Source organism: Mastomys coucha, unplaced genomic scaffold (assembly GCF_008632895.1).
Source record: "Mastomys coucha isolate ucsf_1 unplaced genomic scaffold, UCSF_Mcou_1 pScaffold3, whole genome shotgun sequence".
NCBI classification, from domain to species: Eukaryota; Metazoa; Chordata; class Mammalia; order Rodentia; family Muridae; genus Mastomys; species Mastomys coucha.
Window position 1 is genome coordinate 41,334,747 of NW_022196909.1, and position 11,174 is coordinate 41,345,920.

The 11,174-nt window shown below is 46.9% G+C and overlaps 1 pseudogene; it reads left to right on the forward strand.

Annotated features, from left to right (window-relative positions):
- The first annotated feature begins 10,277 nt into the window (after positions 1 to 10,277).
- On the forward strand, positions 10,278 to 10,610 carry LOC116075251 (annotated as a pseudogene).
- The last annotated feature ends 564 nt before the right edge of the window (positions 10,611 to 11,174 follow it).

Here is an 11,174-nt window from a genome sequence, read left to right on the forward strand (position 1 = left end):
ATGCATTGTGCAGGAGTTCAAGTCTTTCAGAGTCTCTTCTGAAACTCAAGGCAGACTCTTCTGAAACTCTGAGACTCTGAAAAAAAAAAGTCACATAATCCCAATGTAGCATTCTCAGATTCGAGGTCAGAGGTTCAGGCCTAAAAAAAGCATCATTGAGAGAGAGCGACGTTGAGGTGAAGGGAGGCTTCATTCTGTCATGAGAGGATACGGAAATCCCTTTGCCCATAAGCCAGCATCGCTGCCCCTGGGGAATGACTGACTACAGATTCAGAGGAGACAACTGGGGAGAGAGTGGTGAAGGGGAATTGTCTTATCTTCTTGCTTTGCAGGGAGAGTTGGTAGAAATCTCCAGGGGATTTAATTGACCCCTTTCCCTCTTTCCAGGGGATCCCTCTTTTGGGATTATCCTTGAAAGGCAAGAAAAGACGAGGCATATCTGGAGCGAGCTCATTTGAACTGGAGTCTTAAGACAAGGTGTTTCTCTGTGATCCGAGTGTTCTACTCAGAGATGAGCAGAGACCATTCCAAGGGACCAAGAACAGGTTACCGGTGTTCCCACTTGTTCCTACCACCCGGACAGGATGCCAGACCTCCTGCCCACTCTAGCCATTCATCAGACATCTATAGCCAAGTAAAGAGCTAAGACTGGGCAGGAGAAGTGCCCCTGAGCAGCCAACCAGGCGGTTGTTCTCACAAACAACAGTAGACACATTTAGCAGCAGCCAGGTCAGTGGGGAGCTAATGAGGAAGGCCCAGGTCTGTGATCTCACGGTCAGTGGTTTCTAAGTCCCTGGGGGAGGGTAGCTGGAAGATCTACTTAGGTTCCCCTTACCCATTAGGACAGGATTGTCATTGTGACCAGGCGAGTTTCGTAGGACAAAGTGTTCCGGACTCATAGGCCACTGATAAGAGGCGGGCCAGGGCCTGCGCTGCCTTTGCAATGTGTATGGGTCTTCCTTTGCTCCTCCTTCAGTGGACAGGACACTCGAGCTGGTCACTAGGGGAAGCCCTCGTCACATCCATTGACTCCAAGAGCCCTCTACCTTCATGCCGACGGTCCTCTGGTTAGCTAGCTGACAATCAGCTCCCTCATGACTGTACACTTCAGATAGACACAGCTTAGGGTCATCTTAAGTCTCAACTGAAGAATTGCCTAAGTCAGATTGACCTGTGGGTATATCTATGGGGACACTGTCATTTCTGGTAATTGATGTAGGGATGTCCAGCTCACTGTTGGTAATACTATCACCTCAGTGGGTAGTCTTAGAGTGTACAAAAACAAAAGTTAGCTAACTGTGAGCCTGCGAGTGAGCCAGCGAACTAGCCGTCGGACAGTGTTGCTCAGAGGTTCCTGCCTTAAATTCCTGCCTTCATTTTCCCCAGTGATAGTTTTCAACCTGGAAGTATAAACCAAATAACTTCTCCATGAGTTGTTTTGGTCACAGTAATTTACCACAGCAACAAAAAGGAAACCAGGACCGAGCTCCCAGAAGGCAGACTATGACCTTTGGCTCATGAGGGCCCATGTTTCCTCTTTTTCAGCCCTGTGAAGGGTCTGCCTGCTTCTTCGCTTTGCTCTTAGGACTTAGTCCTAATTAACTCTCTCTGTTCCTCATCTCATTTGCTTCACTTCACCATATTCTCTTTTTGTCTCCATAGATGGTGGTGATGCTACAAAAGCACTCATGAATATGGCTGTCTCTGTGTGTGTGTGTGTGTGTGTGTGTGTGTGTGTTTCTCCATCAGATTCTCAAAAGATCACCCAACACAGATCTGAAACCCCCTCAGTCCTTCTAGCCTGAGCAGTGACAGATGTCATCTAGAGCTACACCCAGGCCCCAACCCTGGCTTTCTGTGGCAGAGACGTCTGGCTTTCTGTAGAGATCAAAGGCTCTATGGGCCATACCCGGACTCAGATGTACCAGAGCTTATACTTGGGGCTTCTGAGGACTGAGCCCAAGTTGTGTCAGCTCTAAAGTCAGGACTTACATCTTCAGAAGCCCAGATGCTGCCCTGTGTTGTCATCCAAATATACCGTGTCCTTAGACCTCATTGAAGGCTTAGATTGTTTCAAAGGCTGTAGGCATAGAAGGGACCGCCCAGTGCCCAGGAGACACAGCGAGGCCCCCATCCACATGCTCACCCCTGCAGGGTGGAGCTTCTCCTGAGATCCTTGCTGGGGCCAACCTTCAAGGTCTTTCCTAACCTTTGCTGGACATTGTCACTAGCCCTTAGGTGTAAGAGTGAGTTCAATCTGTGTTGGGCTGGCACACGCAGGCTCAAACTCCCTCCTTTCCCCGCAGATGGGCACTCTTTCCGTGCTTCAAGGAGAAACATCTGGACGGTTTTAAAGTGGGGTTCCTTTTTTTAAAAAATTGTGTTTAAAATTATTTTTAAACTTCTACAGAGTCAATAAACGCATCAAGCTGTGTGGTTCCCACCATAGCAACCGGGCACACAAAAGCTTCCTCAATCCCAGGAGCCTCTCACACTGCCCTGTTATGGTTAGGCACAGCCACCTAGCCCTGGAAACCCTAAATCTCCTGGCTCCTTCTCTGTGACTGCATCCTCCTAAGCATCATGCTTTAGCTTTCATGCTTGGCATGGTACCTGTGCTTTGTCATGATCCCATGGAATCCACCACTCACTCTTCTTCACTGTTCTATCACATGCTGGACAGAGTCAATGGTGCCCCCCCCTTTAATTACTTTTATTTTATCTTTTTACAGTTCAGTCATTGCCCCCCTCCTGGTCTGCCCTTCCACATTTCCTCATTCCCTTCCTCCTCTCCCCTGTCTTCAAGAGGATGTTCCCACCTCCACCTTCACTCCACTCCACTCCCTGGGGCCTCAAGTCTCTCAAGGGTTAGGCGCATCTTCTCCCATTGAGGACAGACCAGGCAGTCCTCTGTTGTATGTGCTGATGGCCTTGGACCAGCTCGTGTATGCTGCCTGGTTGGTGGCTCAGTGTCTGAGAGATCTTGGGTGCCCAGGTTAGTTGAGACTGCTGGTCTTTCTATAGGGTCGCTCTCCTCCTCAGCTTCTTTCAGCCTTTCCCTAATTCAACCACAGGGGTCCCCGACTTCAGTCCAGTAGATGGATGTAAATATCTGCATCTGTCTCAGTCAGCTGCTTGTGGAACCTCTAAGGGTGGCTCTTTTCCTAATTGAGTGACGGAGGTCATGCTATGGAATCACTTGTGTATATGGCTCTGTGTGTGTGTGTGTGTGTGTGTGTGTGTGTGTGTGTGCATGTGTGTGTATCTGTATCCCTCTAGGGTCAAAACCTGGGGCTGAGCTGGGCTGGGTCGCCAGGCAGGCATGTGCCCAGCTTTAGATGAAGCAGGCTGTTTCTAGAAAGGAAACAATTCTCACCAACCACGTGGGTTCTTCCAGGGCTCTGTATTCTTGTCAGCACCTGTGTTAGCTACGTGTGCTTCTGTGAAAAAGAACGCCATGCCAAAACAACAGCGAAGAAGGAAGGGGTTATTTTTGGCGCACAGTGTAGGGTACAGTCCATCAGGGCAGGGAAAGCATGGCAGACTTTGAGGCAGCCGGTCACATCATGTGCACAGTCAGGGAGCAGAGGGAACAGGTGGATTCACAGCCTCTTTTTGCCTCTTTGTGTATTCTGGGACCCTAACCCATTAAAGGATGCTGCCTACAGTTAAGATGTGTCCTCCTGCCTTGGTTAACCTGACCTACACAGTCCTTCCCAAGCATGTCTGGAGGCTTGTCACCTGTGTGATTCTAGACCCTGTCAGATTGATAATATGGACCATCCCAACTTTACCTGTTGCCAATTTGATACCCAGACAGGTCACTTTTTAAAAAGATTTTATTTATTTATTTATTTTATATATCTGAGTATACTGTAGTTGTCTTCAGACACACTAGAAGAGGTCATCAGATCCCATGACAGATGGTTCTGAGCCACTATGTGGTTGCTGGGAATTGAACTCAGGACCTGTGGAAGAGCAGTCAGTGCTCTTAACCACTGAGTCATCTCTCCAGCGCTCAGCCAGGTCACTTTTAAATCATAGCCTTCCTTTTCTTGTCCCCAAAAGTTCATGATCATCTCACGACCCAAATGAATTCAGTCCAATCTCAAAAGGTCCCATAATCTTTAACAATTCCAGCACTGTCTAAAAGTACAAAGTTCTAGGACCGGCAGGATGGCTCAGTGAAAAAAGGAGCTTGCTACTAAGTCTGACAACCTAAAGTGTGATTCCCAGTACCCACATGGTGGAAGGAGTGAATTCACACCTCAAAGTTATAATACTGAGTCTTGCAGATTTTCTTCCGGCCGTTACATGCATGCAATAACACGCACTAGTCTCATCCACAAAATAAATAAATAAATAAATGTAATTTTTTTTTTAAAATGCTATAGTCCCTTATTAGACTTAGGATAATCTCGTAACTGTGTCCTGCACCAACAGTTCCCGACCTTGGACCTTGTGGGTCTCAACCTCGTTGGAGGGAAAATGACCCTTTCATAGGGGTTGCCTTAAGACCATCAGAAAATACAGCTATTTACATTATAATTCAGAATTGTAGCAAAACTACAGTTTTGAAGTAATAACAAAAATAACTTTAAGGTTGGGGTCATCACCATGTGAGGAACTGAATTAAAGGATGGCAGCATCAGGAAGGCTTATCAAGAAATGGGTTAAGGGCCATTCATGTCATGATACTGTAGCAATGCGTTCTGTCCACGTCCTGAGAACTTGGGTGAGGCTAAACTTAGGAGTAATGAACTGATGTCTTTGAAGAAGAGAATGTCAAGATAATATAGCATTCACTCTGTGGTTGCTGATTACTAGCTGGGATGGTTTGTATATGCTCGACCCAGGGAGTGGCGCTATTAGAAGGTGTGGCCTTGTTGGAGTGGGTGTGGCCTCGTTGGAGTGGGTGTGGCCTCGTTGGAGTGGGTGTGGCCTTGTTGGAGTGGGTGTGGCCTTGTTGGAGCAGGTGTGTCACTGTGGGCCTGAGCTTTCCTAGCTCAAATTTCTGAACTCTTCCATATTCCTCTTGCAAGTCAGTTCCGTAGTCTGTCAGGTTTATTACAGTACCAGTCAAACTCACATTTTTTTTTGAGACAGGGTTTTTCTGTGTAGTCCTCGCTGTCCTGCAACACACTCTGTAGACCAGTGTTGGGAACCATGAGAGCCCTGAGATAAATATCCTGCCCCAGCTAATTGAGAACCCGGAGATTAACATCCTGCCTGATAATCACAAGGATGTGAACCCTGAGATTAACATCCTGCCTGACAATCACAAGGATCCGGCTTGGCCCTGGGAAAAGAACATTCACGGAAATCCACCCCCTCTCCACCTGTCATCCACCCCCTCCTCACCTGTCACACCGGAGCTCAACCCCAGAAGAGTTTGTAACCCTCCATCTCCCTCCTTCCTCTCCCCCTCCCCTCCAAGATTTTTGCTTTAAATATGCTCGGCTGCACTAAGTAAAAGGCTCTTGACAAGCAATGCTTCCTTGAGTCCTGTCGTCTCTCTCTCGCCCATTCTTTATTCACAGGTTGTGACCCTCCTCGTTCCCCCGAATAACATGACCTGTAGGCCAGGTCAGACCAGGCTGGCCTCGAACTCAGAAATCTGCCTGCCTCTGCCTCCCAAGTGCTGGGATTAAAGGCGCAAACTCACATTTTACTTTTCTTGTTGCCAAGAATAAATATCCTGACATTGGAAGGAAGGTTTTATTTTTGGTTCCCAGTTCAAGAGTCCAGTCCACCATGGCAGGGAAGGTGTGGCAGCAAACGTGTGGCAGCAAAGGTGTGGCAGCGAAGGTGTGGCAGTGAAGGCGTGGCAGCAGAAGTTTGAGACAGCTGGTCACATCATGTCTGCAGTCAGGAAGCAGAGAAGGATTCATGCCAGTATGCATCTCACCTGCTCCTTTTTATATTCAGTCTAGGATCCCAGCCCAAGCAATGGTGCTCCCCACAGTTAAGGTAGGTCCTCCTACCTCGGTTAACTGGATCTAGCTAATCCTTCAGTGTCAGGCACAAAGGCTTGTCACCTAGGTGATTCTAGATCAGCTCAAGGTGACAGTATTAGCCATTATAACTTGATCCTTTTATTTTTATTTTTATTTATTTTATGTATATGAGTACACTGTAGCTGTCTTCAGACACACCAGAAGAGGGCATCGGATCTCATTACAGATGGTTGTGAGCCACCATGTGGTTACTGGGATTAAACTCAGGACCTCTGGAAGAGCAGTGGGTGCTCTTAACTGCTGGTCCATAATTCTAGCCTTATAACTTGATCTTTCTAATGACCTTTACATTGTAATTTTAGATATTCAAATGTTGTACTTATTATTTATTTATTATTCATTCATTCATTCATTTACTTATGTGTGTGTGTGTGTGTGTGTGTGTGTGTGTGTGTGTGTGTGTTTATGTGGATATACACTTGCCACAGTGTATACATGGACAGAGGACACTTTTAGGGGCTGATTCTATCATGTGGGTCTCAATTGTGGAGTTGCTGGCAAGTGCTTTTATCTGCTGAATTGTTTTGCTGACCTTATTGTGTGTTTTGTTATTATTATTAATTTGTTTTATGCACGTGAATGTTCTACCTGCATGTGTGTCTGTGTATCACACGTCACAAGAAGGTCAGAAGAAGCCGATTCCTTAGAACTGGAGCTATTCTGGTTGTGAGCCATCAAGTGGGTCCTGGGACTTGAACCTGGGTTCTCTGCAAGAGCAAGGACTCTTAACTGCTGAGCCATCTCTCCAGCCACTAGTGCGTGTTCTTGAATTTGTAAGAATTTGTGTTTCATAATTCTGTAAGAATCAATGACTTTGAGTCATTCACACACTTAGGTGCCATCTCTATTCATTCTTTGGCAATATGTCTTTTTATACTGCTCACTTAAAAAGTTTGGGTTGCTCATTCTTGGAGCATGGCTGTATGTTTCGTCTTTTTCTCATCTGGAGACAAAGATGGGCAAAGTTCTCAGTGTGGCTGAAATCTGACTCTTAGCAGTAGTGCCTTTAATGATGTTTCTGAGATGTGTTGCCTAACATGAGCTGTGATTTTTCTCGTGTGTTTCCTTCATATGGCTGAACACTTCAGGCTGTTCATTGGATATGCAGAGCTCCCTGAGTTTGCGTGTATAAGTACAAAGGTGAAGTCTCCCCTCTTCCTGCTGATTGAAAGGAGGAACCCTTCCTCCACCCAGACACAACCTTACTCACACTAGAGGCTCCAGTTATGAGAACACAGAGGTGTGTGTGTGTGTGTGTGTGTGTGTGTGTGTGTGTGTATGTGTGTGTGTGTGTGTGTGTGCGCGCGCGCGCGCACGCACGTGAACAAGCATGTCAAGCATCTGGGAAGGACTCATGAGTCAGATTCAGATCATATGACCTCCTCCCAGGCTCGGTAGAGGGAAGTCCAGCCTGATGTCGCTCCCAAGTATGGATGGGGAAGAGGATAAACAGGGTCCTCCAGCCCCTTTTTGCCTGGCTCCATACCCGTGTTCCCTAAGCATGTGCTATGTGCTCAAGGCGGGTTGGGAGGCTGTGCCCCTTTATGTAAGTAAGTCCTCGCCCCCGTTAAGACCTTGCACACTTGGTGATGTGGCCCTGGAAGGTCCCTTATCTGGGAGGCAGAGGATGAAGTTCTCCAACTTGACTCCCACACCAGCCCTGGCTGTTTGGAAACACCTCCTCCATCCCCCAAGCCTTCCACAGCCCACGGTGCTTCAGCAAGCATGAGATCTCACAACTTTGGATGTTTACATGACTTCCAAAGACTGAATAAATATTTATATCTTGAGCAATTGATAGAAATTCCTAAAAAAGAGGAACTGGATTCCAGGAATGAACTGTGGATATCTGTGTTCTTTAAAAAAAAAAAGAGTGATTTTTTTATTGTCCTTTGATGTGGTGTGGGGTGTGTGTGTGTGTGTGTGTGTGTGTGTGTTCACACTTACAGAAGCACGCACTCATGCATGTTCCCACAGAGCCCTGTGAAGGTCAGAGGATGTCTTAGTCGGGGTTTCTATTGCTGTGAAGAGACATCATGATAAAGGCAACTCTCTATAAAGGAAAACATCTAATTGGGCTAGTTTACAGGATCAGAGGTTTAGTCCATTATTGTCATGGTGGGAAGCATGGTGGCACGCAGGCAGACATGGTGCTGGAGAGGGATCCGAGAGTTCTATATCCAGATCAGCAGTCAACAGGAAGAGAGAGAGAGAGAGAGAGAGAGAGAGAGAGAGAGAGAGAGCGCAATTGGGCGTAACTGAGCATCCAAAACCTCAAACCCCACTCCCATTGACATATTTTCTCCAACAAAGCCACACCTAGTCCTAATAGTACCACACCTAATAAAGCCACACCTCCTAACAGTGTCACTCCCTGGTGACCAAGCGTTCAGACCTACGAGTTTATGGAGGGCCATTCTTTTTCAAACCACCCCAGAGGACAACTTAGAGCGGTTGCTTCTCTCCTTCTACCATGTGGATCCTTGAGAGAGAACTCATGCTGTAGGCTGCTCTGAACCCAGTTGGGCAGCCCTCTGGGCCATGTTCTCCTGGTCCTTAGCCCATGGCATCTCTCCTTCTCTCTCCTGTCCATTCTTTTTCCCTCATGGCGCACTTCTCGCTCCCTCTCATGCTCCTCTTTCTTCGAGCCTGCAAAACCTCAACCCCACCTACATCTCTTCTGCGCGGCTATTGGCTGTCGACATCTTAATTCACCAATCAGAATTAACTTGAGGACAGGGTCCCAGGGGCTACATGTAGACTCCGGGTCTTGGGGGCTGGCACTTAGTAGACAATAGTAGCTGGCACAATAGACAGTAAATGATGAAACCTCAACAATGGAAGTTCAGCTCTGTGGATGTATTGATACTCTCCTCGCCTGCCGGACCAGGCTGTGCTCATTCCAGAAAGTCCCACAAGTAGAATGACACAGGACTCCTTCTTCCTCACACTCTCCTTCCTTCAGAGCCCCAGGGTGGCCCACCGCATGTGCATATCACAATTGGCACCCTTGCTTATTGGTGTGTGTTGCGACTGTCCTGGCTTGGAGATTTTCTGAACAGTGCTACCATGAGCATTTGGAATGAGCCTGCGTTCTCCCAGCATTGTGCCCGTGTGAGCCATCAGTCGCAGCAGGCTAGATGTCCAGTTCCACGAGATCCCACAGGCACCTCTACCTTGGTGATACCCTTAGCCCTGCCAGCAACACTAGAGACTGCCTGTCTCATGTCCTGCCAGCACCTCGAGCTGACGATCAGTTTACTGTTAATCATTTTGCTCAGTGGTACCTCACTGGAGTTCAAATGCAAATTCTCCCTCCGACCGAAGAGGTTGTATATTTTTCAGATAGCCATGCATATTTTTGGATAATGTCTTTCTTGTACATAGAAGTTAACCAGTAAATCTAAGAGCTAAGAGAAGGGTTTACATGTTATGTTTCTGTAGTTGAAAGTCCAATATCAAACCCTGTCTTAGTCCTACAAGTAGAATGACACAGGACATTCCTGCACAAAACATCATGACCAAGAAGCAAGTTGGGGAGGAAAGGTTTATTCAGTTTACGCTTCCACATTGCTGTTCATCACCAAAGGAAGTCAGGACTGGAACTCACACAGGGCAGGGACTCTGAGGCAGGAGCTGATGAAGAGACCATGGAGGGATGTTACTTACTGACTTGCTTCCCCTGGCTTGCTCAGCTTGCTTTCTTATAGAACTCAGGACTACCAGCCCAGGGATGGCACCACCCACAATGGGCCCTCCCACCCTTGATCACTAATTGAGAAAATGCCTTACCACTGTATCTCACAAAGGCATTTCCTCAAGGGAGGCTCCTTTCTCTGTGATAATTCCAGCTTGTGTCAAGTTGACACACAAAACCAGCCAGTACATGGGTCTTCCTTGTCCCCTTGTGCAGCTTAAAGAACACTCATACACCATGCTGTTTATCAGAGCAAAACCTGAACATGGGCAAAAGACCAGTCAATGGGCTGCATCCCCTTCTGAGGCACGGGGAGAATGTTTCCAGGTCTCCCTGTGTCCTGTTGCTGCCCAAGGCTTTTGGTTTATCACTTCTTCCTCTCTGTCCCCGAAGGGACAGGAGACCGTCCCTTTCCATGATCCCACTCCCTGACCTCTGCTTCCATTCATGATCTCAGAGAACTTGCAGTCATATCAGGTCCAGAGGAACGGTAATGCTCTCTTTGTCCTGAATGAGCTGACTCCACTTCTTATCAAGATGAGTTCTTCCATTCTTAGGTCAAAATGGCGGGCAGACTTGCTGTTGGACCATCAAGCAAGTGGCTGGATGGTTTTCAAAAGTGGTCTTATAATGCTGCAGGATTCAATAAACTGGGGTTAATGCGAGATGATACAATACATGAAACTGAAGATGTAAAAGAAGCCATAAGGCTTCCTGAGGATCTTTATAATGACAGTATGCTTTGAATTAAGAGAGCCCTGGACCTGACTAGGAGGCCTCAGATCTTGCCTAAGGATCAGTGGACAAAATAGGAGTAGGACAAATTCTACCTTGAACCCCATCTGAAAGAGGTTGTTCTGGGAAGAAAGGGGAGAGGAGAATGGATAAAGAAGTGATCTTGTAGTTAAGATGAGTGGGTGTGCTTGGTCTCACCATATTTTTACAAAGTTATTTCAACCCGAATCACAATTTAAGAATTATTTGCTCTATATATGCCTCACTTTAAATAAATGTCTATTGTAAGAATTAAAAAAAAAAAAAAAAAGATGAGGGTTTCCTTGGTTTTGATGTGCCCAGGACCTCGTAATATCTTCAAGAGTAGAAAAGGGTTGGCAGAAGGGTCAGAATCAGGCAGTGTATCCATACACTTTTTTTTTTTTAACATACTATAATAAGAGTTCAACCTCTTCTCTAGCCCACCACCTACCAGAGGTAGTGGAAGAGAAAAGCTATTAGGATATGGGAGAAGTGGACCTGTTTGTCAATAGTTCTTTGGGGGGGGGCAAGCTGTTCAGTCCCATAGCAAACACCAAATACAAATCAGCAGCTTCATCCAGTCCTCTCAGCAGGCAGACACCACACATGAACCAGCAGCTAGAGCCCAGTCCTCTCGGCAGGCAGACACCAGGCAGGAAACATCAGCGGCAGTTCAATCCTGAAGAAACTGCAAGACTCGCCAA